Source organism: Cannabis sativa, chromosome X, assembly GCF_029168945.1.
Source record: "Cannabis sativa cultivar Pink pepper isolate KNU-18-1 chromosome X, ASM2916894v1, whole genome shotgun sequence".
Lineage (NCBI taxonomy): Eukaryota > Viridiplantae > Streptophyta > Magnoliopsida > Rosales > Cannabaceae > Cannabis > Cannabis sativa.
Window position 1 is genome coordinate 54,103,309 of NC_083610.1, and position 24,236 is coordinate 54,127,544.

Sequence of the window (24,236 nt, forward strand, 5' to 3'; positions counted from 1 at the left end):
AGTTTCTACTAAAGTTTGGAATATATAAAATATTTTGTAAAAGTAAAAATCTTTTTGTATGAAACTTGATACGGGCCGTTCCTCTAGCTTTAACTGATACTAACTTTCCATTTCCAACTTTCAGCTTTAACTCATCTGGGTTAAGATTCTCCCAAGTTTCAAGCAGCTGCAGTGAAGAACATACTATTTTTCAAGATAAATTCAAAATCATTGAAAAAGAAATAATTAATTTACAACTTAATCTATTTTTCAAGATAAATTCAAAATCATCTTGCATTATGAAATACAATTTCGAAAATTGATTAATAAAATTAAGAAAAAATATATTTTGAAAATTATTTAAATTTAGTTGAAAAAATAAATTTCAACTAAAAATAATTTTCTATTTAATTAAGTGTCATGAAAAAGAAATATTTAAGTATCATGATGAAAATCAACTTAGATATTTAATTTTCAATTTAATTAAATGTATTAAATTAAAGAAATAAATAATTAGTCTAGAAATAAATATCTAGAAAATATCTTATTTGACTAAGTATCTTTTCCACAAAATTTGAAAAAATATCTAATTTAAGTTGTATTAGAAAAAATCTAGAACTTAAATATTTTTCAAATTTAAATTTAACTAAATATCAAAAATTAAGTTGTAACCATTTAATTTGAAAATATTTCATTTTAAGTTAATATTCGAAAAAATATCAACTTAAAAAATATCTAAAGAATCTTAATAACCAATTCCTAAAATTCCTCAACTTAATTTTGAAATTTTAAATCCAAAAGATATTCGGATTTAAGCTGATTAGTTATAGATAACTAAATATCAACTTAAATAGGAATATTTAATGAAAAATTTAAATTAAGCTTCAGAAAGAATCTAGATGGTTATAATTCTATATTTAATTAAATACAAGAAAATACATATAGTTTAGCTTAGAATAAAAATTCTTTAAACTATGGTTTTCTTAAATTAATTTCAAAATAAATGAAATTAATTATGTTGCTAATCAATTTTATTAGGTTAAACTAATTTAATTAACCTAGTACAGTTATCCAAATCAGGCAAATGGGCATTCACAATTGGGGTAGTTCATGTGAGGGGGGGCTCGGTTCAGTATGTCGTACCCACTACTATGGTTCCCCACACAAGGCCCAAAAGAGAGGAATTTAACCTTAAAATGAACAACTGCTATTATTTGAATAAGCCCAAAAACTAAATGGGCCTAAACAAAATCTATCAAAAACTATGATATTTTATTTAGCAACAACAACCTATATGCATCTATAACAAAATTAATTATCTCAAAAAAAAAAATCTATAACAAGATTAAACATATAGGCTCACACATGCACACAATTTGGATGGATCCTATCATGTTGCTAGGTCATACACAGATGAAAGAAGATTGTTAAAATTACCTGTTACAAATTATTTACTTGACTAAGGGAGCCATGAGTTAAAATCAGATCATTGGATCTGTCAACAAGTTAACCATGGCTATTTGCAATCAAGCAATAATAGGTTTTAAAAACTTACAAACAAGCTAAAACACATATCCTGCAACAAGGTTAGCTGGATAGTTGGATGTAGCATTTATTTAATTTTAAATAATTAAATTTCGAAAAAATAATTAAATAAAATAAAAAAAAATTATTTTCGAAATTTTTTTTTAAAATAATAAAATTATATATTTTCGAAATTAATAAAATAATATTTAAACTTAAACCTACAATTTTGAAAAATTAGGTTTCAACTAACCTAAATATCATTTCAAAATTTGCTAACTACTTTTAAAAAATTAAATGTTATTTTATAGATAAAAATTAAATAAAAAATTAAAAAAAGGATAAATAAATATCTTTTTCAGATTTTATAATTTAATTTAAGTAAATAAAATAACAAAATTTAAAAGTTACCAAAATATCTTACATCTATTTAAAATATCATGATTATAGTTATCTTATTTTAAATTTAAATAAGGTCAAATTATTTAAAAAAAATTAATTTAAAAAAAATTAAAATCTGACCTTAAATTTGAAAATAAGATAAGATATAATCAAATTTAAAAATAAGATAGATAATTAAGCAAAAAATATAGATATTTACTATTTTCAAATTCAAATTACACTAATATCATGAATTAATTTTAAAAAAAAAATTAATTAATTTAATTATGATATTTAGAATTGAATTAGGAATAGTAAATGTCTAAATACAAAACTACACAAAAAATCGGAAGTTAAATCCATGAAATAGCATGAAAAATCGAAGAAAAACGAAAAAAAAATGCGAGCTGTACGGACAGTGCTTGGGCGCGAAAGGGAGTGCTTGGGCGAGGAAACACGGCGTAGCAAGGGTCCTGCATGATTTCCGCACGCGCGTGGTGCAGTGACACCATCCCGATATTTTTCGAAACTTCAAAAAATCATAACTAATTCAAATTAAATCGAAATTGAGTTCTGTAAAACAGTAGCTTGCTTAATTTTTTCCATACTATCCAATAAAAATAATTCCAGAAATAGATATTCAATTATTTTTCACGAAAATTCACAAACATCAATCAATCATCAAACAACACTCAAAACAACATGATACCATCCAAACATCAAACAAATCGTTTTAAGTCCAAATTTCTTGTAAGCAAATCAATTACCATGGCTCTGAGGCCAGTTGATGGAAATTATTTTACCAGGATCTTAGATCTACTCACAAGTATGTTGATTAACACCCTAAATATGAACTTCTAAAACGATTATGAAATAAACACATATAAAGTATTAGAAACCTTACATTGGGTGCAGCGGAATTAAATGTCTCCTTCCATTCAGATCTCTAACCCTTGTATCCTTTCTGTCGCAGAGTATTATCAAGATCTGAACCTGGTTCTCTTTCTCTCCTTCTTTAGTGCTGAAACTCCTTCTTGTTGAAAGTCTTTCTTCACGATCTTCCTCACTATGATTGAGGTATCACTTGCTGTGTGTGGGCACTACTCTAATCACTAAGTGTTTTGAAATCTCAAGGAAGAAGAAGAGCAAGGAGTGGCGGCTAGATATAGAGAGAGAAGGCTCAGGTTTTTCTCTGAAGGAAAAGTGTGAAAGTTAATTGTAAATTTCTTGAAGCCTTCACTATCTATTTATAACATTCCACTAGGGTTAGGTTTGAATTATTTGGCATTAAAATAATGAAAATATGAGATCAAAAACCCTATAAAAGTGGCCGGCCCTATACAGTATGGATTTGGGCCTCACTTTTTACAATTTTGCAGTTTTATCATTTCTGCATCTCATTTTCTCAAAAACGCCAATTTTCAAATTCAACCATTTAAATGCCAATTCTAACTATTTAATAACTATAAATAATTATTAAATAATATTGTCATTTATCATATTTATTAATTGAACCATACACAGTATCATAATTAACAAATATGCCCCTAAAACTCTTTCTTTACAATTTCGCCCTTACTTAGTGAAAAATTCACAAATAGACATAGTCTAATTTGAGAATTATAATTGATTAATCAAAACCAATTATATGAGTCTTACAAGCAATATTATCTCAACTAGTGGGGGGACCATGGGTCTATATAACCGAGCTTCCAATAAGCAGATCAATAATTTATAACCTAAATTCACTGACTTATTAATTCTTCGTTGAATCCACGCATAGAACTTAGAATTGCACTCTCAGTATGTAGAATGCTCTATATGTTCCACCATATAGACACATCATTAGTTATCCATTGTTATAATCCTAATTTGATCAATGATCCTCTATATGAATGATCTACACTGTAAAGGGATTATATTACCGTTACACCCTACAATGTATTTTATCCTTAAAACACTAACCCCGTATAAATGATATTTCAGCTTATGTGAAATGAGTACTCTACCATTTATTTTCATTTGGTCAAGCTCGAAGGAGATCATCCTTTACTTACTATTCGCCAGATAGAAGCTATAGATTCCATGTTTATGTTAGCGCTCCCACTCAATTGCACTACCGTGTTCCCAAAATGTACGTATCACCCTGACCTAAAAGTAGGCTTAACTAACAAATCAAAGAACACGAATAGCCTCTTGAGATTGAGCCTAATCATAACAGGATTAAGATCATTTGATCTAGGATCAACTAAGCGATATTGACTTGAATAGATATTAAGGTAAGTTTAATAAATCTAAGTCAAAGTTCAATATCGGTTCCTACTGATGCATACTCCATGCATCCAACCTGAGCTTTACTTTAACCAATGCTCTGGAAAGAACATAGCATTTCTCCAAATGCAAGTAAACTCTGTTGTAGATTATCATATCAGTAAAACCTTGTGTCTGATAAATCTAGGAAACTTTATTCACATAGTCATGTTTACTTTCCAATTTGTTGACAACACAATAAACAGGACCAAGTATGTGAAAAAGGTTTCAGATGAATTCATACGTTATGTACATATAATCATGAAATAAATCATGTAAACCATGCAACATTAAATGTTATTTCTGATCTATATTAATAAGTAAATCTGATTATATTGAAATGAGTTATATTTAGGGCATAAAACCCAACACATACATGGTTAGTAGATCCAGAATCAACATTCCAAGTGGATTTGTCATTCTATAAAACACATGATTCAAAGACAAAAGCATCACCTTCGTTTGAATTGTTTAAAAGCCTGGGACATTGTTCTTCTTTATGTCCCATTCCATTACAATTCGCACATAGAACATGATGTCTGATAATTGTATTTGAAGAAGCAGCTTTGTTAGAGCCTTCATGCTTAATCCTCTTCCTCTGATTAAAGTTTGCAATACCAGGAGGTCCCATTGCAATCAAATTCCGTTCATTGGCTCGTAATTCAGCTTCGAGTTTGTCCATGTCGGAGGAGTGAGGATTGTTGATCATGTAAGATAAAACAAAACCATTATACTCCGGAGGAAGACTATTAAGAATGAGTCGTACCCATTGTTCCTTTGATAATTCAATTCCAAGTAGATTTGCCTTTTGGAATTTCAGATTCATGAACAATAGGTGCGAGTTAATGCAACTACCAGGATGCATTTTCACACTATTGAGTTCTTTTGCTAAGATATTAACTAAGAGTGGATCGGGGTGAGGTTATTCATTTTGGCACTACAATATATCAATAAACAGAAGTAAGGTCTTGGTTCTATAAATATATACACAAGTTCAAAAGATAACAAATAATCACATATGTTATAAAAATACTAAATCTAACATAGTTTATTTTCCAAGGTTTTCAACAAACTGATACAGTGTCCCGTTTAGGCGAGAGTCAAAGCATCATCCATTGAATAGAGTTGTCAATTCATCTAAAATGATAAACATTCTAGCAACCTTTTATTCGATCAAGATTGGAATCCAGCGTTGTCCCGTTTAGGCGAGAGTCAAGGCTATTCTATCTTATGAGCTTCCACCATTGTTTCATACTCTTGTAACTCTTATACAGTCGTCACCATTAGGGTGATCAATACTAATATAAAAAACTTACAAGAATACTTATCTTTCGAGATTAAACGGCGCTAACTTTCTAATGAACGTTCCTCCATTAGGGAGGATTACTCACTAAAACAATAGCTATGTAAAACCAACAACGGAGATCGAATGTCTCTTAATTAAAGCTCATTATTTAAAATATGTATTTTATTTAATCATTTATTTTATTCCATATTTTAATAATGAAACATTACAAATTAAAGTTTGTTTAGTAAAAAAAATATTATATATAAAAAAAATCCAACTTTAATTAAATTTCAAAAATGGAATAAAAAATTGAAAAATATCATTTTTAAGTTATTTAGAGAAATCTAAAATATCCAACTTAAATATTCTTCAATCAATGACTTAATTAAATATTAACAATTAAGTTGTAACCACTTAATTTAGAAGATATTCTATTTTAAGTTTTTCCATATTTAAAAAAAAATATCAACTTAAAAATACCCAAAGAATCTTAATAACCAATTCCTAAAATTTCTCAACTTCATTTTATAATAGGAAATTCAAAAGATATTCAAATCTAAGTTGATTTGTTAGAAATAACAAATTTTCAACTTAAATAGGAATATTTAATGAAATTATGAAATTAAGCTTCAGAAAGAATCTAGTTGGTTATAATTCTATATTTAATTAAATACAAGAAAAATACATATAGTTTTCTGGAATATTATTCATCAAACTATGTTTTTCTTAAATTAATTTCAAGGAAAAATGAAATTGATTATGTTGCTAATTAATTTTATTAGGTTAAACTAATTTAATTAACCTAGCACAATTATCCAAATCAGGCAAATGGGCCTTCACAATTAGGGTTGTTCATGTGAGGGGGGGGCTGGGTTCAGTATGTCGTACCCACTTCTATGGCTCCCATCTCTCACACAAGGCCCAAAAGAGAGGAATTTAACCTTAAAATGAATAACTATTATTAATTGAATAGGCCCATTAACTAAATGAGCCTAAATAAAATCTATCAAGTTATGACATTTTATTTAGCAACAACAACCTATATGTGTCTATAACAGAAATTAAACATATAGGCTCACACAGGCACACAAATTTGGATGGATCCTATCATGTTACTAGGTCATACACAGATGAAAGAAGAATGTAAAATTTACCTTTTATAAATTATTTACTTGACCTATTGACAATTGAACCATGGGTTAAAATCAGATCATTGGATCTATCAACAAGTTAACCATGGCAATTTAGATCAAGCAATAATAGGTTTTAGAAAAACTTACAAACAATCTAAAACACATACTCCTCAACAAGTTAGATTTGGATAGTTGGATGTAGGATTTATTTAATTTAAAATATTGATTTCGAAAATGGTAAAAAAAAAATTTTCGGATTTAAAAAAGAAATAAAATAATATTTAAAATTAAACCTACAATTTTAAAAAATTAGGTTTCAAGTAACCTAAATATCATTTCAAAAAAAATTGCTAACTTACCTTTTAAATTTCATGTTATTTTAAAAAATTAAATATCCAATAAAAAAAAAAAAAAGATAAATGCATACCCTTTTTCTAATTTTATAATTTAATTTAACTAAAAATAACAAAATTTAAAAGTTAACAAAAATATCTTATTTCCCTTTTTAAAATTTCATGATTATAGTATCTTATTTAAATCTAAATAAGGTCAAAATACTTAAAAAAAATATTTTATAAAAAGAATTTAATATCTGACCTTAGATCTTAAAAATAAGATTAAAATAATCAAATTTTAAAGAAAATAAGAAAAGAGGTAAGCAAAAAATGATTCTTACCTATTTTCAAATTCAAATTACACTAATATCTAAAATTAATTTAAAAATAAATTAATTTATTTCTGATAATTAGATTAGAAATATGAAAATTAAAAATCAAAATACAAAACTACACAAAAAATCGAAAGTTAATTCCATGAAATAGCATGAAAAATCGAAGAAAACGAAAAAAAATTGATGAACAGTACGGATGGTATGCATAGCATACCATTCCGCGTGCGTGGGAAGAGGGCTCACCATCCTAATTTTTCCGATTTTTAAAAATTCATAACTAATTCAAATTAAATCGAAATCGAGTTCTATAAAAAAGTAAATTGCTTAATTTTTTCCATACTATCCAATAAAATTAATTCCAGAAACAGAAAATCAATTATATTTCCCAGAATTCACAAACAACAATCAAACATCAATATGACATACAAAGCAACATGATACCATCCAAATCACAAACAAATCGTTTTAAGTCCAAATTTCTTGCAAGCAAATCAATTGCCATGGCTCTGGTGCCAGTTGTTGGAATTATTTTACCAGGATCTTAGATCTACTCACAAGTATGTTGATTAACAACCTAAATATGAACTTCTAAAACGAATATAATTAAACACATATAAAGTTTGATAAACCTTACATTGGGTGCAGAGGAATAATATGTCTCCTCCCACTCAGATCTCTAACCTTTGAGTCCTTTCTGTCGTAGAGTATAATCAAGATCTGAGCCCGAATGTCCTTCTTTGTTGACTCTGAATTCTACACAACCTTCCTTACTATGATTGAGGTATTACTTGATGTGTGTGGCACTACTCTATCACTTAGAGGGATTTCGAAAACAGAGAAAAGAGAGAGAGAGAGAGAGAGAGAGAGAGAGAGAGAGAGAGAGAGAGAGTGAGTGGCGGCTCAGGAGTGTTTGTGTGAAAGAAAAGAATGCAGTAATGTGTCATTGAATCCTGGAGCCTTCACCTTCTATTTATAGAATACCACATAGGGTTAGGATTGAATTATTTGGCATTAAAATTGAAAAAATAAATGACAAAAAGGCAAGTAAAGTGGCCGACCATAGCAATGTGGAAACAAGCCTTTCACTTTTGCAATTTTCCTATTTTATCATTTCTAGTTTCACATTCTCTAAAATTGCCAATTTTCTCATTCAACCACATAAATGTCAAATCTAATTATTTAATAACTATAATTAATTATTAAATAATATATTGTCATTTATTTTATTTATTAATTAAACTAATAAAAGTTACCAAATTAATAAATATACCCTATAAACTCTCTATTTACTATTTCGCCCTTAATAAGTGATAACTTCACAAATAGACATAGTCTAACTTCAGAATTATAATTGATTAATTAAAACCAATTTAATGAGTCTTACAAGTAATATTGTCTCAACTAGTGTGGGGACCATGGGTCTATATATCCGAGCTTCCAATAAGCAGATCAAGAATTTACATCTTAAATTCACTGACTTATTAATTCTTCGTTGAATCCACTCATAGAACTTAGAATTGCACTCTCAGCTATATAGAACGCTCTATATGTTCCACCATATAGACACGTCATTAATTATCCATTGCTATAATCCTAATTTGATCAATGATCCTCTATATAGATGATTTACACTGTAAAAGGATCAAATTACCGTAACACCCTACAATGTATTTTATCCTTAAAACACTTAACCCTGTATAAATGATATTTCAGCTAAGTGAAATGAGTACTCCACCATTTATTTTTCGTTTGGTTAAGCTCGAAGGAAATCATCCTTTACTTTCTATTCGCCAAATAGAAGCTATAGATTCCATATTTATGTTAGCGCTCCCACTCAATTGCACTACCGTATTCCCAAAATGTACGTATCACCCTGACCCAAAAGTAGGCTTAACTAACAAATCAAAGAACAGGAATAATACTCTTGAGATTGAACCTAATCATATCAGGATTAAGATCATTTGATATATGATCAATTAAGTGATATGGAATTGAATAGATATTACGGTAAGTTTAATAAATCTATATCAAAATCAATATCGGTCCATTCCAATGCATACTCCATGCATCCAACCCAAGCTTTACTTTAACCAATGCTCTGGAAAGAACATAGCATTTCACCAAATGCAAGTAAACTCTGTTGTAGATTGTCATATCAGTAAAACCCTAGTGTTTTGATAAATCTAGGAATCTTTAATCACATAGTCATGTTTACTTTCCACTGTGTTGATAACACAATAAACATGATTAAGTATGTGAAAAGGGTTTGAATGAATTTATAAATCAAATAGACAAACAATTGAGAAGGTGAACCAAAACATACACAAATGAATGAAAAATACTTCTGTTATTTTATTGATATTGAATAATCTGGATTACATTGAAACAGAGTTTTATTTTGGGCATAAAACCCAACAAACTCCCACTTGCACTAATATAAAACTAATCAGTACATCTCAATTAATCCTAAATTCTGGTACATCTCAAGTACCAGAAGTACCTCTTTAAGAGGGAACAGGAGCTGGCCTATTTCAAGGCCCAGACGGCCGTCGGGAGGACTCTTCGTTTGGAAGCTCTAGCGGAGCGGAGGACCCGTAGGCCCAAGCCTGTGGTCCCGGTTCTAAATACCGAAGCTCCCAATGCCAGCACTTCGGGTTCTGGTAAGTCCCCTTTAACAATACATTATGTTCCTCCCGTCCGTGAGTATACCAGCCTTAGGCCTATAGGCTTCGATGAGAGTCTCCGTAGGTTTAGAATGCCTTCTACCCGGTGGGGGAATCATGCAAAAGAGTATTATTTTTCCCACTTAGGCTATTATTTAGGTCGGTCCCGGATGGATTCTGGACCTCTGGCGCCTATTCCTTTGGATCATTCAGCCTACGTATCTTCCAGCTGGTTTCTTCCCTCGGACAGTTATCTCGGGGATGATGAAGCTAGCGTCATGATTCGAGACTTTGCTAGGGCCGAATTAGAGAGTCAGGGTAGGACTAGTTTTATTGCTTTTTTGCTAAGTGTATGCTGTTCTCATGAATGTCCTAACGCTTAACTTATTTCTTTGTTGCAGCAGCCAGGCCCATGGACGATCTCTTGGCTACTCTTGCTGAGGCTTACAGCCCCGATGCTTCTCTGCCTCCGGCTGCCTCCGAGTTGGTTACTCCCAGGAGGTCCTCCTCCAACTCCCCTTCAGGCACGATCATCTTGGTGGACGAGGAGGAGGAAGTTGAAGAAGGTAAAGTGGCAGACGCGACCGCCCTGGAGCGTAAGCGAAAGGGCAAAATGGTAGAGGCGGAACCTTCTAAGCGGACTCAGAGGGGGGACACTCCGGCACCAAGCAACGACTCCGGGATACCTTCCGAGGCGGAGGAATACACTGTGCCATACGGCATAGTGTTAACCCCGGTTCCTGCAGATGAGGAGAGGTAGAATCTCTGAGTGGCCAAACACAACTACGCCCTTGACGAGTACAGTCGGGGGCATGCTGAGGTGGAGGCCTTGAAGAGAATTTTGTGGGAGGAGCAGCAAAACACTCTTAACGAGGATCCTTCCAGAATCTGTGGGACCTAAACATGGATCCGCTGACGGACTGGTTCAACCGCTTCGTCGGGCCCACCTTGGCTCCCTTTGCCTCGGAGATGACTAGCCAGTTCGTCTCCCACATGACGCAATTCCCGCCTAAGAGATATGCTGCTTGCGCCTCTCTGAACTCTATCTACCAGGTCCAACACATTAGCTCTGCCATGGCCGCGGTGAGTACTTTGTAATTTATTCCATCCCTTGATATTTCGTCTAAGGCATCTGATCTCATCCTTGTCTCTTTTTCAGATTACTGCTGAGACCGGCCACCTTTCCAAGACTCTTATTGACCATGGCTTCGTCATGTCCGAATTTGGGGCCATAGACGAGGCCGTGAGGATCCTTCGAGACTTGTCTACCGAAAGGGGAGCATTCCAGGAGGAGGCTCAACGGAGGGAGGCCCTTGCAGAGGCAAAGCTTCGAGAGGAGGCCAAGCAGAGGGAGGCTGAAGTGGAGGCGAGGCACCAGGAGGTGCTCAAGGTGGAGGGCGAGGTCGTGGCTATGGCTAGACGCGAGCTTCGGGAGGCCATGGAAGCCATGGACGAAATGGCTGCCAAGGTGAAGTCCCTAGAGGAGTTGCACCAGGCAGACTTGCAGTCTAAGGCCAACCTGACCGTGGAGTTGAAGGAGCTAAGGGACTTCAGAGACCAGGCCTTGAAGAAGGCTAAAAGAGATGAGCTCCTGAACCCCGTCTCCTGCAAGCATTGCGCCAAGCGCTTTGACGACGACGTCTACATGGCCTGGCAGTCAAATGGCCAAAGTATTAAGCTTGAATTCTATCCCAAGCCTGAAGAGGCTCTTGCTAAATTTCGGGAGAAGAAGAAAAGGCTTGATGCTTTGCTTGAAGCGCGTCGGGGCCCTCGTCTTCCTCCTCGTATTGACTAGGTTGCGGAGTCCAACCCATTTCAGCATTATAATCATGTCTCTTTTTTTTTTTTATTTACAGCCATTTTTCTTTCCTTTAAGAAAATTTTAATTTAGTTATTTATTTTCTAAGGGGAGACAGTTATTATGGCCCGTCCCCAGGCCCTTTATATATTTTTTCTTTTTGGACCTGCCCTTTGGGTCAGGATATTTTAAATATATATATGATCACTTTGATACATATTCTTTTTGACTTTGCTTTTACTTTTAGCCTGCTTTATGTCTGTCCGTGTGATATGTCTTAGTACCCCCCTGAGTGGCATGAAAACTTTGTTTTTAAGGCACTCAGTTTTTATTTGAAATTTAGAGGTTACATACACTTTTACGGTACAAATTCTTTTAACAAGGCCTAAGTTTACATTTTGGACTATTGGTAATACTTCCGGAGATGATCGACATTCCAAGCCCTTGGCACAATTGTTTCGTCCATCCTTTTTTGCTTATAGGTTCCAGAGCCGATCTCATCCTCAATTTCATATGGCCTTTCCAAATTTGGCCCAAGTACCCCCACTCCGGGTTCTTGGGTGGCTGGGAAGACTCTTCTTAAGATCATATCCCCAATAGTGAATTTTCTATTTTTAACTTTAGAGTTAAAGTACTTAGTCACCTTCTTTTGATAAGCTGCCATTCGTATTTAAGACTCGTTCCGGAGCTCTTCAACTTGATCCAACGCTTCCTGTAATAAAGCTTGGTTTGTAGCTGGATCATAGGTTGTTCTCCTGTGGGATGGGAATCACGTTTCCACCGGGACCATTGCTTCACAACCGTATGCCATTGAAAAAGGCGAGTGGCCGGTCGTAGTTCTTGGGGTCGTCCGGTAGGCCCATAACACTCTTGGAAATTCTTCAGGCCAATTCTTTTTGCAGGCCAGTAGCTTTTTCTTTAGGGTGACCTTTAGGATTTTGTTGACTGCTTCTGCTTTTCCGTTTGTTTGCGACTTTGCCACCGCAGAGAAGCTTTTAATGACTCCGTGTTGGTTGCAAAAGTCAGTGAATTCTTCGCAATCGAATTGCTTTCCATTGTCAGAGACTATTTTGTGAGGCAAGTCGTATCGACACACTATGTTTTTAATAACAAAGTCTAGTGCTTTTTTAGCAGTTATAGTCTTCATCAGCTCAGCCTCCGTCCATTTGGTGAAGTAGTCTACAGCTACTATTGCATACTTTACTCCTCCCTTTCCCGTTGGCAGGGACCCAATAAGATCTATTCCCCAGACCACAAAGGGCCAGGAACTAGTCATCAGGGTAATCTCATTGGGAGGAGCTCTCGGTATGTTCGCGAACCTTTGGCACGAATCACATTTCTAGACGTAGTCTACGCAATCTCTTTTCATGGTTGGCCAGAAGTACCCTTGTCTCAATATTTTCTTTGAGAGACTTGGTCCTCCTGTATGATCTCCACAGAACCCTTCATGGACCTCCAGCACGTTTTTCTTAGCTTCAGGGTCCGATACACACCTTAAATAAGGCATGCTGAGTCCTCTTCGATAGAGAATTTTGTCCATCATCACATAACGGTGAGCTTGATACTGAATCCTTCTGGACAGTGCCTTTTCTTGGGGCAACTCACCTTTTGTTATGTAGTCGATGATGGGGACCATCCAGCTGGGTTCTTGCCCAACCGTTGTTATGGCTTCTTTTATTTTTATGCTTGGCTATTCCAAGCGTTCCACAGGTACAACTCTTAGTTTCTCAATTTCGCTGTCTGAAGCTAACTTAGACACACAGTCCGCGTGAGCATTCTTTTCTCTGGGGATTCTTTCCACTTTATAGTCCGCGAACTCATGGAGCAGTTCACGGACTATTGCTACATACGCGGCCATTCTTTCTCCGCGTGTCTGATATTCTCCCAACACCTGGTTCACTACCAGTTGGGAATCGCTGTAGACTTCTACTCTTTTAGTCCCCACAGTTTTTGCTAATCTCAGCCCTGCTATCAAGGCTTCGTAATCAGCCTCCTTGTTAGAAGCTGAGAAGTCAAACCGTAGGGCTGCTTGGAGTCGAAGTCCATTCGGGGATATCATTGCGACCCTGGCTCCGGATCCATTCTCGTTGGAGGCTCCGTCTACAAATACCTTCCACGCTGGGACTGATGGTGTGGGTATGTTTGCGGTAGCTTCAGCTTCATTGCACTCCGTGATGAAGTCTGCTAGCGCCTGCCCCTTTATGGAAATGCGTGGAATGTAGTGCAAGTCAAATTGGCTTAACTCTATTGCCCACTTTAGGAGTCTTTCGGATGCCTCTGGCTTTTGCAAGACTTGCCAGAGCGGATGGTTGGTCAATACCTTGATTGGGTGAGCTTGGAAGTAGGGTCTCAACTTTCTCGAGGCCATAAGGAGGCAAAAAAACTAGTTTTTCAATCACTGGGTATCGAGTCTTCGCTCCTATCTTGCGCTTGCTGACATAGTACACGGGATGCTGAGTTTTCTCCTCTTCCCGAACTAAGGCTGCTGTTAGGCTAAAATTAGTCTAAGTTTCGGGTCATAATTTCGGTTAGTTTTCACTCTTTGTTTCTAGTTTTAGGGCTATATTACACTTAATTCTTTGGTTTCAGGTCCTCGGGCATTTAAAGAAAGTATGTCAAGAATTGAGGAAAAGTTGCGAAAGAATCGAGAAGAAAATCCAAGATTGGTGTCGCTGCCTGTTCCAGTCGCGACGGGGAATTTGCCAGTCGCGACGGGAACTGGCAGAGAGGATCTTGAAGTTTCAAAGTTTAATCCCGTCGCGACGGGAGCTTTGCCAGTCGCAACGGGGACCCAATGAAGGGATTTTTGGGCAGTTTTGTAATTTTACGAATTTTAAGGATGAGACTTGGTTTAAATAGATAGAGTTCGTGGAAATTAGGGTTCATTCAGAATTGGAGCCCTAGAAACAAAGGAGGAGGCTAGAAGAGCGGCTTGTGGCGACCCGGATCAATTGCTTCAACTAGATCTTTCTCTTCTCTTTAATTTTTCTATGCTATTTTCTGTTTCAATGTTAATTATGGATTTGATTATTGATGTTTTGAACTAAACTCCTATTTAGGGAGAATGATGAATGTTGTTTAAGTTTTTCCTAGTTAATAAATAATTGTCATTCCTCCATCTTGATTGTGAACACTATTCATATTTGTGTTTAATTTCCATGTGCAAGATTGATCACCTTTTACATGTTTTATGATCTCAATTCGAAATCTGAAAAGTGAGAATTGAGAATGCTAAAATTGGATAGTCTAGGTTTTGATGTGAAACGAAAGTATTTACGTAGCCTTTGTAACAATTAGATTATTGCTTAATGCTGATTTCATGTTAGTTTAATTAAGAGATTAATAAGAGAACATGAGATTTAGAACCTAGAAGATCGGAAAAGACCTAGGTTAATTTATAATCTGTCATTCACTTCAAGAGAAGGATAGCAATTAGACATTAACATTGGTAACTTAACAACATGATTCATCTCCCTATTCTCTCATCTTGATTAATATTCACTTGTTTCTTTAAGTTTCTTGAATTTCTTTCTTCCTTTTTCAATCATAAATACTTTTGATTTGCCAAATAGAATTATAAGTATAGTTTAGTAGTAATTAATCCAATTCCCTGTGGTTCGACCTCACTTGCGTGAGTATACTACTTGATTGCGTGCACTTGCGTAGTAATTAATAATTTTCGCAACAAGTTTTTGGCGTTGTTGCCGGGGAATTGTTTAAAGATTAATATTACACAAAATTATACTAATTTCTACTTTGGTATATTTTCTCTTGCTGATTTTCTAACCTTTCTCTTGCAAAAAAAAAAAAAAAACTGTTCTTATCTATTTCAGGTATTTTGAGTGCATGCGCCGCCAAGGGCAAGCAGTTATACTACCCATCGACCCTGAAATTGAGAAAACTTGTAGGAGAAACCGAAGGAACATGAGGCAAGAAGGAGTTTCAGCAACTGCTGAAACAACAAAAATCATTGCTACTAATGTGAATGTGAATGCTGCAAATAACGGCAATAATGGCTGTGCCATGGAAGACCAAGCTAATGGTCGTAGCTTGAGAGATTACATTCTCCCTACTCTGACGGGAGTATAGTCATGTATCAGGCCACCGGCAGTGGATGCGAATAACTTTGAGATCAAACCTCCCATACTTCAAATGGTGCAGTCTTCAGTTCAGTTTGGTGGCCTCCCTTCTGAAGATCCTAATCTGCATCTCTCGAACTTCATGGAACTTTGTGAGACTTTTAAAGTCAATGGAGTTAGTGATGATGCCATTCGTTTGAGACTGTTTCCATTCTCACTTAGAGAAAGAGCCAAGGGCTGGTTAATCTCCTTGCCACCAAATTCCATAGCAACATGGACAGACTTAGCAACTAAATTTCTATCTAAGTTCTTTCCCCCAGCAAAGTCTACTAAGCTGCGAGGAGAGATCAACAATTTTTGTCAACAAGAGAATGAGTCTCTCTATGAGTCTTGGGAGAGGTTCAAGGACTTAATCAGAAAGTGTCCTCATCATGGTATTGAGAAGTGGATGTTGGTTCATAATTTCTATAACGGGTTGGTTGGTAACACTAGAACCCTGATAGATGCAGCAGCTGGTGGAGCCTTTATGAGAAAGAGTGCTAATGAGGCTTATGATCTATTGGAGGAGATGGCTCTAAACAATGAGCAGTGGCCAACTGAAAGGAGTCAAACTAAGAAGGTAGCTGGTGTGCTAGAGGTGGATGCCATTACAAAGCTGACAGCTAAGGTTGAGGCCCTAACAAAGCTGATCGCAGTGCAAGCCAAACAAGCTCAAGTGGTTTGTGAGATATGTGGAGGTCCCCATCACTTTTCTGAGTGTCAGGCAGATGTGGATGATTTACCAATGGATCAAGCAAAAGCCATTGGAAACTATTCCCAAAACAATAATTATGGGCACAACCAACAGGGGTTCTACCAGCAGAGAAACCAGCCCCAATAAAACCAACAACAGCTGCAACAACAAAGTTCTAGTGGAGGCTCCACTATCCAAGCTGATTTATTGCTCCAATTCATGATGGAAACTAGAGCCTCTATTAAAACTCTCGAAACTCAAATGGAACAATTGGCTACTCAAGTGGAAAAACAAGCTCAAGGAAATTCTCCTAGCACTAATGATGCAAAAGGAAAAGAGCAATGTAAAGCAATTTCCTTAAGGAGTGGAAAGAAATATGATGGGCCTGAGATGATACAACCAGTGGATGAAGAGATTAAAGATCAAAGAACATCAACTCAAGCATCATCAGATAAGAAGATTACTGATAGTCCAGCACCATCACAGCAGTCTCCACCAATCAGTATTGATCATCATGTAAAAATACCCTATCCTCAGAGACTCCGAAAGACCAATCTATACAAGCAGTTCACAAAATTTCTAGAGGTCTTTAAAAGACTACACATCAACATTCCTTTTGCTGAAGCCTTGGAACAAATGTCACGTTATGTGAAGTTCATGAAGGAGACATTGTCTAAGAAGAGAAAATTGGAGGACTATGAAACAGTGGCATTAACTGAAGAGTGTAGCGCCATTTTGCAAAAGAAACTACCGCCCAAGCTTAAAGATCCGGGTAGTTTCAATATTCCATGCTCTGTAGGGGGTTCGGTGGAAACTAAAGCTCTATGTGATCTGGGAGCAAGCATTAATCTAATGCCCTTGTCTGTCTTCAAAAGGCTAGGATTGGGAAAAGCAAAGCCCACAACAGTGACTTTACAACTAGCGGATCGTTCTTTGACTCATCCTCGTGGGATAATTGAAGATGTACTGGTGAAGGTTGGTAAGTTTATCTTCCCTACTGATTTCCTAATTCTTGATATGGAGGAAGATTCAACTATTCCCATTATTTTGGGAAGACCATTCTTAGCCACAGGCCGAGCATTAATAGATGTTCAAAAGGGAGAGTTAAAGTTGAGAGTGCAAGATGAAGAGGTCAATTTTAATGTTTTTGCCCCAACCGACATTCCTACCTGTTGCAAGATTGAGGTGGTGAAGGGTTCTTTTGTTAAAGCTGATAAGAAGAAAGCAAAGCCTAAAGAGCGACTTCGAACGATTCGGCGTCATTGGAAAATATTGATGTGTGGTAGTTTTGAAGGTGAGCTTACTCTTGTGCGAAACTCTGAAATCAACACGATTGGTGGTAAATTTTCTTCATTTAGTACGAGGGCTCTTTTGGATGAAAAGGGTCCGCCCAACCCCTTCTGATGGGGGTTCAGGTAAGTCCTTCTCACCTTGAGTATAATAGCACATTGGGGACAATGTCATATTTAGTTTGGGGGGAGAGACTTAAAATTTTTAAATTCTGCACTTTAATTTTTGCATTTTAATTATCTGTTTTAGTTTTTTTTTTGTTTTAGTTAGGAATGGGCAATAAGCTAAAGGATAATTGTGTGCTGCTGTTTAATATAATGTGCTCTGAAATTACAAAATAACTGTGTGCTTAATTCTCTTAACTCTTTGGATTAGTTTGGATGCTTGTATAACATGTGTAAGAATGCAATTGATGATCTGTGAAATATGTTATAATTGTTTTACTATGGTTTGTGGTAAGATTGACTGAATAGCTTAGAACTTGCATGTCCTATTCTTTTGAGGCGAAATCCTTGACAACATTCAATAGGAATATGATTTAGGCATTTGTTGGATAGTTTGAGCCTTTCAAGCCTACCATGAAATGATTATCCTTAGTTAACCCTCTTGAGCCTAAACTTGTTTTGTTCTTCACCTGTTGAACCGAAATATGTATCCACCCTGTTAAATTTTGTCCTCACTATTTTATCAATGATATCATAAGCTATATAATTAGTTTGGGGGAGCAAAATGCATGGTGTGAGAGAAGATAGAAAAAAAAACGTGCAAGATTGAGAAAAAAAATATAAGTTGTAAGATCAATATCACTGAAAAAAAAGAAAAGAAAAAAAAAAAGAAAAAGAAAAGAAAAAAAAAAGGAAAAAAAATATGATTCAGGAAAAATAATAAAATTCAGTGACGTTGAGGATAAGAAGGAAAATAATTTTTCTCAATCATGGCGAGTTGTGGGAATACTTTGGGAAATTTGAAATTAGAAGAAGCTTGGGGGTTATTTTTGTGCTTATGATATCTTTAGCCAAAATTGTTTTCATTTTCCAAAGATCTAAACCATACTCTCTAAACCTCAAAACGTCCTATTGATTCCGAAAGGATGTTGTCAACATTAGTGGAGAGAGGTAAGGATGCAAGCATATGAGTTATCGGGTAGTGGAATGGATGGAAAAAGTAAAACCATTATAACACTGTTTCGATTGTGAAGTCATCTTGTGTTTGTGCAGTATGTGATAAACTGAGCATCGAAATTAATTGTTAGAGTTGGTGGAATTGAAATTCTAGTTTGGGCAATGAAAGAGAACAACACATGAGCAGTAGTATTGTGATTATCTCTTAGCGTAGTTAGTAGATTACTAGTTAGTAGTATTTATCTTACTCGAGGGCGAGTAAGAATCTAGTTTGGGGGAATTTGTTAGGCTAAAATTAGTCTAAGTTTTGGGTCATATTTTCGGTTAGTTTTCACTCTTTGTTTCTAGTTTTAGGGCTATATTACGCTTGATTCTTTGGTTTCAGGTCCTCGGGCATTTAAAGAAAGTATGTTCAAGAATTGAGGAAAAGTTGTGAAAGAATCGAGAAGAAAATCCAAGATTGGTGTCGCTGCCTGTTCCAGTCGCGACGGGGAATTTGCTAGTCGCGACGGGAACTGGCAAAGAGGATCTTGAAGTTTCAAAGTTTAATCCCGTCGCGACGGGAGCTTTGCCAGTCGCGACGGGGACCCAGTGACGGGATTTTTGGGCAGTTTTGTAATTTCACGAATTTTAAGGATGAGACTTGGTTTAAATAGATGGAGTTCGTGGAAATTAGGGTTCATTCAGAATTGGAGCCCTAGAAACAAAGGAGGAGGCTAGAAGAGCGGCTTGTGGCGACCCGGATCAATTGCTTCAACTAGTTCTTTCTCTTCTCTTTAATTTTTCTATGCTATTTTCTGTTTCAATGTTAATTATGGATTTGATTATGGATGTTTTGAACTAAACTCCTATTTAGGGAGAATGATGAATGTTGTTTAAGTTTTTCCTAGTTAATAAATAATTGTCATTCCTCCATCTTGATTGTGAACACTATTCATATTTGTGTTTAATTTTCATGTGCAAGATTGATCACCTTTTACATGTTTTATGATCTCAATTCGAAATCTGAAAAGTGAGAATTGAGAATGCTAAAATTGGATAGTCTAGGTTTTGATGTGAAACGAAAGTATTTACATAGCCTTTGTGACAATTAGATTATTGCTTAATGCTGATTTCATGTTAGTTTAATTAAGAGATTAATTAGAGAACATGAGATTTAGAACCTAGAAGATCTGAAAAGACCTAGGTTAATTTATAATCTGTCATTCACTTCAAGAGAAGGATAGCAATTAGACATTAACATTGGTAACTTAACAGCAGGATTCGTCTCCCTATTCTCTCATCTTGATTAATATTCACTTGTTTCTTTAAGTTTCTTGAATTTCTTTCTTCCTTTTTCAATCATAAATACTTTTGATTTGCCAAATAGAATTATAAGTATAGTTTAGTAGTAATTAATCCAATTCCCTGTGGTTCGACCTCACTTGCGTGAGTATACTACTTGATTGCGTGCACTTGCGTAGTAATTAATAATTTTCGCAACAGCTGCGCTGACCGCATTCTCGGAGACGGCCAAGTATAGGAACAAGTCCTCTCCGAGAACGGGCTTTGATAGAATTTGTGGCTTGGCCATGTGCTCTTTCAGTTTTTTGAATGCCTCCTCGCACTCGTCGGACCATTCAAATTTCTGACACTTCTTCAAGATGTTGAAGAAGGGAATGCATTTGTCTGTGGACCGGGAGATAAAACGGCTCAGGGCAGCAACCTTTCCGGTTAGGCTCTGGACATCTTTGTGTTTCTTTGGGGAAGGCATGCTCAGGAGAGCTTGAATTTTTTCTGGATTTGCCTCAATTCCCCTCTGACTGACGATGAAGCCCAGAAACTTCCCTGACTTAACCCCGAAAGTGCACTTCTTTGGGTTGAGTTTCATTCCGTATCTCTGGACCACTTCGAAGCATTCTTCTAGGTCGTCCGCGTGGCTAGTGCACGCTTTTGACTTTACTAGCATGTCGTCCACGTATACCTCCATATTTCGCCCCAGGAGGCCTTTGAACATCCGGTTCACCATCCTTTGATAAGTTGCACCAGCATTCTTCAGTCCGAAAGGCATGACTAGGTAGCAGTATACCCCCTTATCGGTCCTGAAGCTAGTGCACTCTTGATCCGCTACGTGCATCTTAATTTGGTTGTGACCGGCGTATGCATCCATGAAGGATAATAGCTTGAATCCGGAGGTGGCATCCACCATCTGGTCGATCCTTGGCAAAGGGAAACAATCCTTTGGGGAGGCTTTGTTTAGATCGGTAAAGTCTATACAAACCCGCCATGTTTCGTTGGGCTTTGGCACCAGTACAGGATTGGCTAACCACTCTGGGTAGTAGACATCTCGAATCATGCCATTCGTTAGTAGCTTGTCCACCTCTTTTTCTAAGGCCTCAGCCTTTATTGAGTCAAGGGGACGTCGCTTCTGCTAGACTGGTGGCACGTCTGGGTTGACATTAAGGACATGGGTGATGACGTGGGGACTTATGCCGGTCATGTCTTCTTGGCACCACGCGAAAATGTCCGTGGCGCCCCTTAGCGTCTTTATTATTTTTTCTTTTTCCTCTGGTTCTAGGCTCTTTCCCAGCCGGAGGACTTTGGTGGAGTCAAGTCGCACACCGACACTTCCTCGACGTCCTCCATTGGTTCTACAATTTTTTCGAATCCCACGCGGGGATCCAACTCATCTTCTTCCGCCATTTCTGGCTCAATAACTTCTCGGACCATCAAGACGGGTAGGTGGGCAGCAACGCTGTAACACTGCCTGGCCTCCCCTTGGTTTCCTCTCACGGTCCCTATCCCAGCTTCCAGGGTGGGGAATTTCAAGCATAAATGCCTTATTGACATGACTGCACTGAAATCTACCAGGGTCGATCGGTCGAGGATTGCATTATAAGCTGTTGGGCAGTCCACCACCACAAACGTGCAGTATTTGAAGGTGCTTTGGGGGGTGTCCGCCCACAAGGTGACTGGGAGCCTCACTTTTCCAATCGGGATAAGTGTAGTTCCGTTAAACCCTGTGAGCTGGGAACCACTTGGTGAAAGGTCTCGGTCCATTAAGCCTATTGCAGTGAAGGCCTCTTTGAATAATAGATTCACAGAACTCCCGTTGTCGATCAAGACTCTAGCCACGATCTTATTGGTGATGGGAGTCTCTATGACCAAAGGGTCATGGTGAGCGAAACACACTGTTTTAGCGTCTTCTTCCATGAATGTAATGGGCTGGTCCATTAGCCGGGGCCTTTGAGCTGGGAGTTGAGTAACCTCCCAAATCTCATCGTGTTTTACGGCCCCTGCGTATCGCTTGAGCTCCTTACGGGTAGTTCCTCCGATGTAAGGTCCTCCCGAGATCATGGCCACTCTCTCGTTGGGTCTTGGCGGTAGGCCAAGAATATGTTGGGCATCTCCGAGGGGAGCAATTGGGGCCAAAGCTCCTGCTGCACCTCTGGCGCCCCTTGAGGCAGAGTTCCTGCTGCCGGAACCGGATTGAGATGGGGCAGCCAGTTCTTAATCCACTCGTAGAGATGTCCCAATCGGATCAAGTTCTCGATCTCGTCCTTGAGATTTTTGCATTCGTTGGTGTTGTGCCCAATGTCGTTATGGTACTCGCATCTCTTACTGGGGTCCCTGCGGGAGTTGTCCTTATACAGAGGAGGCGATCTCTGGTAGTGTGTATTTTGCCTAGTAGCAAAATATACACGTTCTTGGGAGTCCGTTAACTCCGTGTATTGAGTATATTGGGGGGTATACCCCCTTTTCTGCCGCTTGTCCTCCGTCCAGTTGCTGCCTTTAGAGGACCTTTTGCTCCGAGAGCCTTGAGAAGGACCGGCTAGACTTACGGCGGGAGTGGAGTGCAACGGGGCCTGTCCATTCATCCCCGAGGGATTCCCAAAGTAGGAAGATGCGGGGGCCAAGGCCTGGCCTGGACTATATCCGGGAGTAGCGCAAAATTGTATACTGCTCATGGGTGGAGCTACTGCTGGCAAAGTATCTGGGAGCTGGGCTCCGGGTACATATCCTGCAATCCCGGTGGGATAGTATCCCCCATAGGCCACTATTTGGGCCTCTTCCAGATTGATATACTTTTGGACTCTCTTCTGTAAATCTTGAAGGTTGGAAGCTCCTTCTTGCTGTAACTCGTTCCAGAATGGAGTTCTTGTACGGATGCCCGCCTGAAGAAGAGCGAGCTACTGTCCGTCATCGACTTTCTTGGTTTTTGAGGCTTCTTCCTTGAACCTCTTTATGAAATTCTTCAATGTCTCCATAGGCAGCTGCTTGATGTTAGTCAAGGCGCTGACCTCCAGATTGACTTTTCTTGCGGTGACGAATTGTCTCCGGAAGCTAGTTTGCAATTTATTCCAGCGATCCACAGATCCTGGTTCCAGTTTCTTGAACCACTCTTCCACGGATCTGCTTAGAGTAAGTGGGAAGCACAAACACTTGGCGTCATTGCTGACCCTCATGACTGTCATGACTCGGTTGAACCGTGACAGGTGATCGCTTGGATCCGAGTTCCCAGTGTAAGCTGCCATTTCGGGCATCTTAAAATTTTTGGGGAGCTCTGCTTCTAGGATGTGCTTGGCACAAGGCTCCCGATCCTCACAGTCAGAGTCAGAGTCGTCGCCTTTCTGTCTCCAGGAGACTCGGGCGATGTCTTTTCGGAGTATGGCAAGCTCTGTCATGATTCTTTCGTTTAACGCTCCCGTAGAGACTGCGGGTCCGTATTTCTTTTTGTTCAGGTGATCCCAAAAAATCACCATGGTTTCCGTTAATCTGATTTCTCAGATCAATGGGAGGACATCTTTGGCCCCTTCTTCCTCTCCCTCCGGGCTCTTGGTGCACGGAAACGCTCTTTCGGTCCTCTCGATCCTAAGGGCCAAGACTCCCTTTTTGGAGTTTGCCCCTCTGCGGACCTTTCCCTTTCGGGAAATCTGAGCGGACCTTTCGCGGATCCTGCACCTTTTTCTTTTTCCTGGGAGTGGAAGTAGGGTTTTTCTTTTGGTTCCCTTCGGAGGGATACCTTATAGGGCTAGGTTCCCTAGACCTCTGCTTTTGGGTACTTGGCGAGGATTCCTCTAGTTCCTTTCCAAGTTCAGCAGGGATGGCTTTAGGATGCAAGTGGATTCCTGCGGCCTCCATGGCTTTTTTCATGGCCAGCATCACCTCTTGCATTTTTTGGTTTTGCTCTTTTTGGGCTGCGATTTCAGCCTCATGATCGGCAGCCTTTTGCCTTAAGAGTACCAACTCTAAGTAGCTGCCTTCATCGTAGGCGTGGGACTTGTCGA

At 37.7% G+C, this 24,236-nt stretch overlaps 1 non-coding gene across 1 annotated transcript; it reads right to left on the reverse strand.

Annotated features, from left to right (window-relative positions):
• Positions 1-16,156: 16,156 nt before the first annotated feature.
• LOC115703279 (small nucleolar RNA R71) lies at positions 16,157-16,263 on the reverse strand. Its single transcript, XR_004009056.1, has one exon. It is a non-coding gene; the product is annotated as a small nucleolar RNA R71 (small nucleolar RNA).
• Between the last annotated feature and the right edge of the window lie 7,973 nt (positions 16,264-24,236).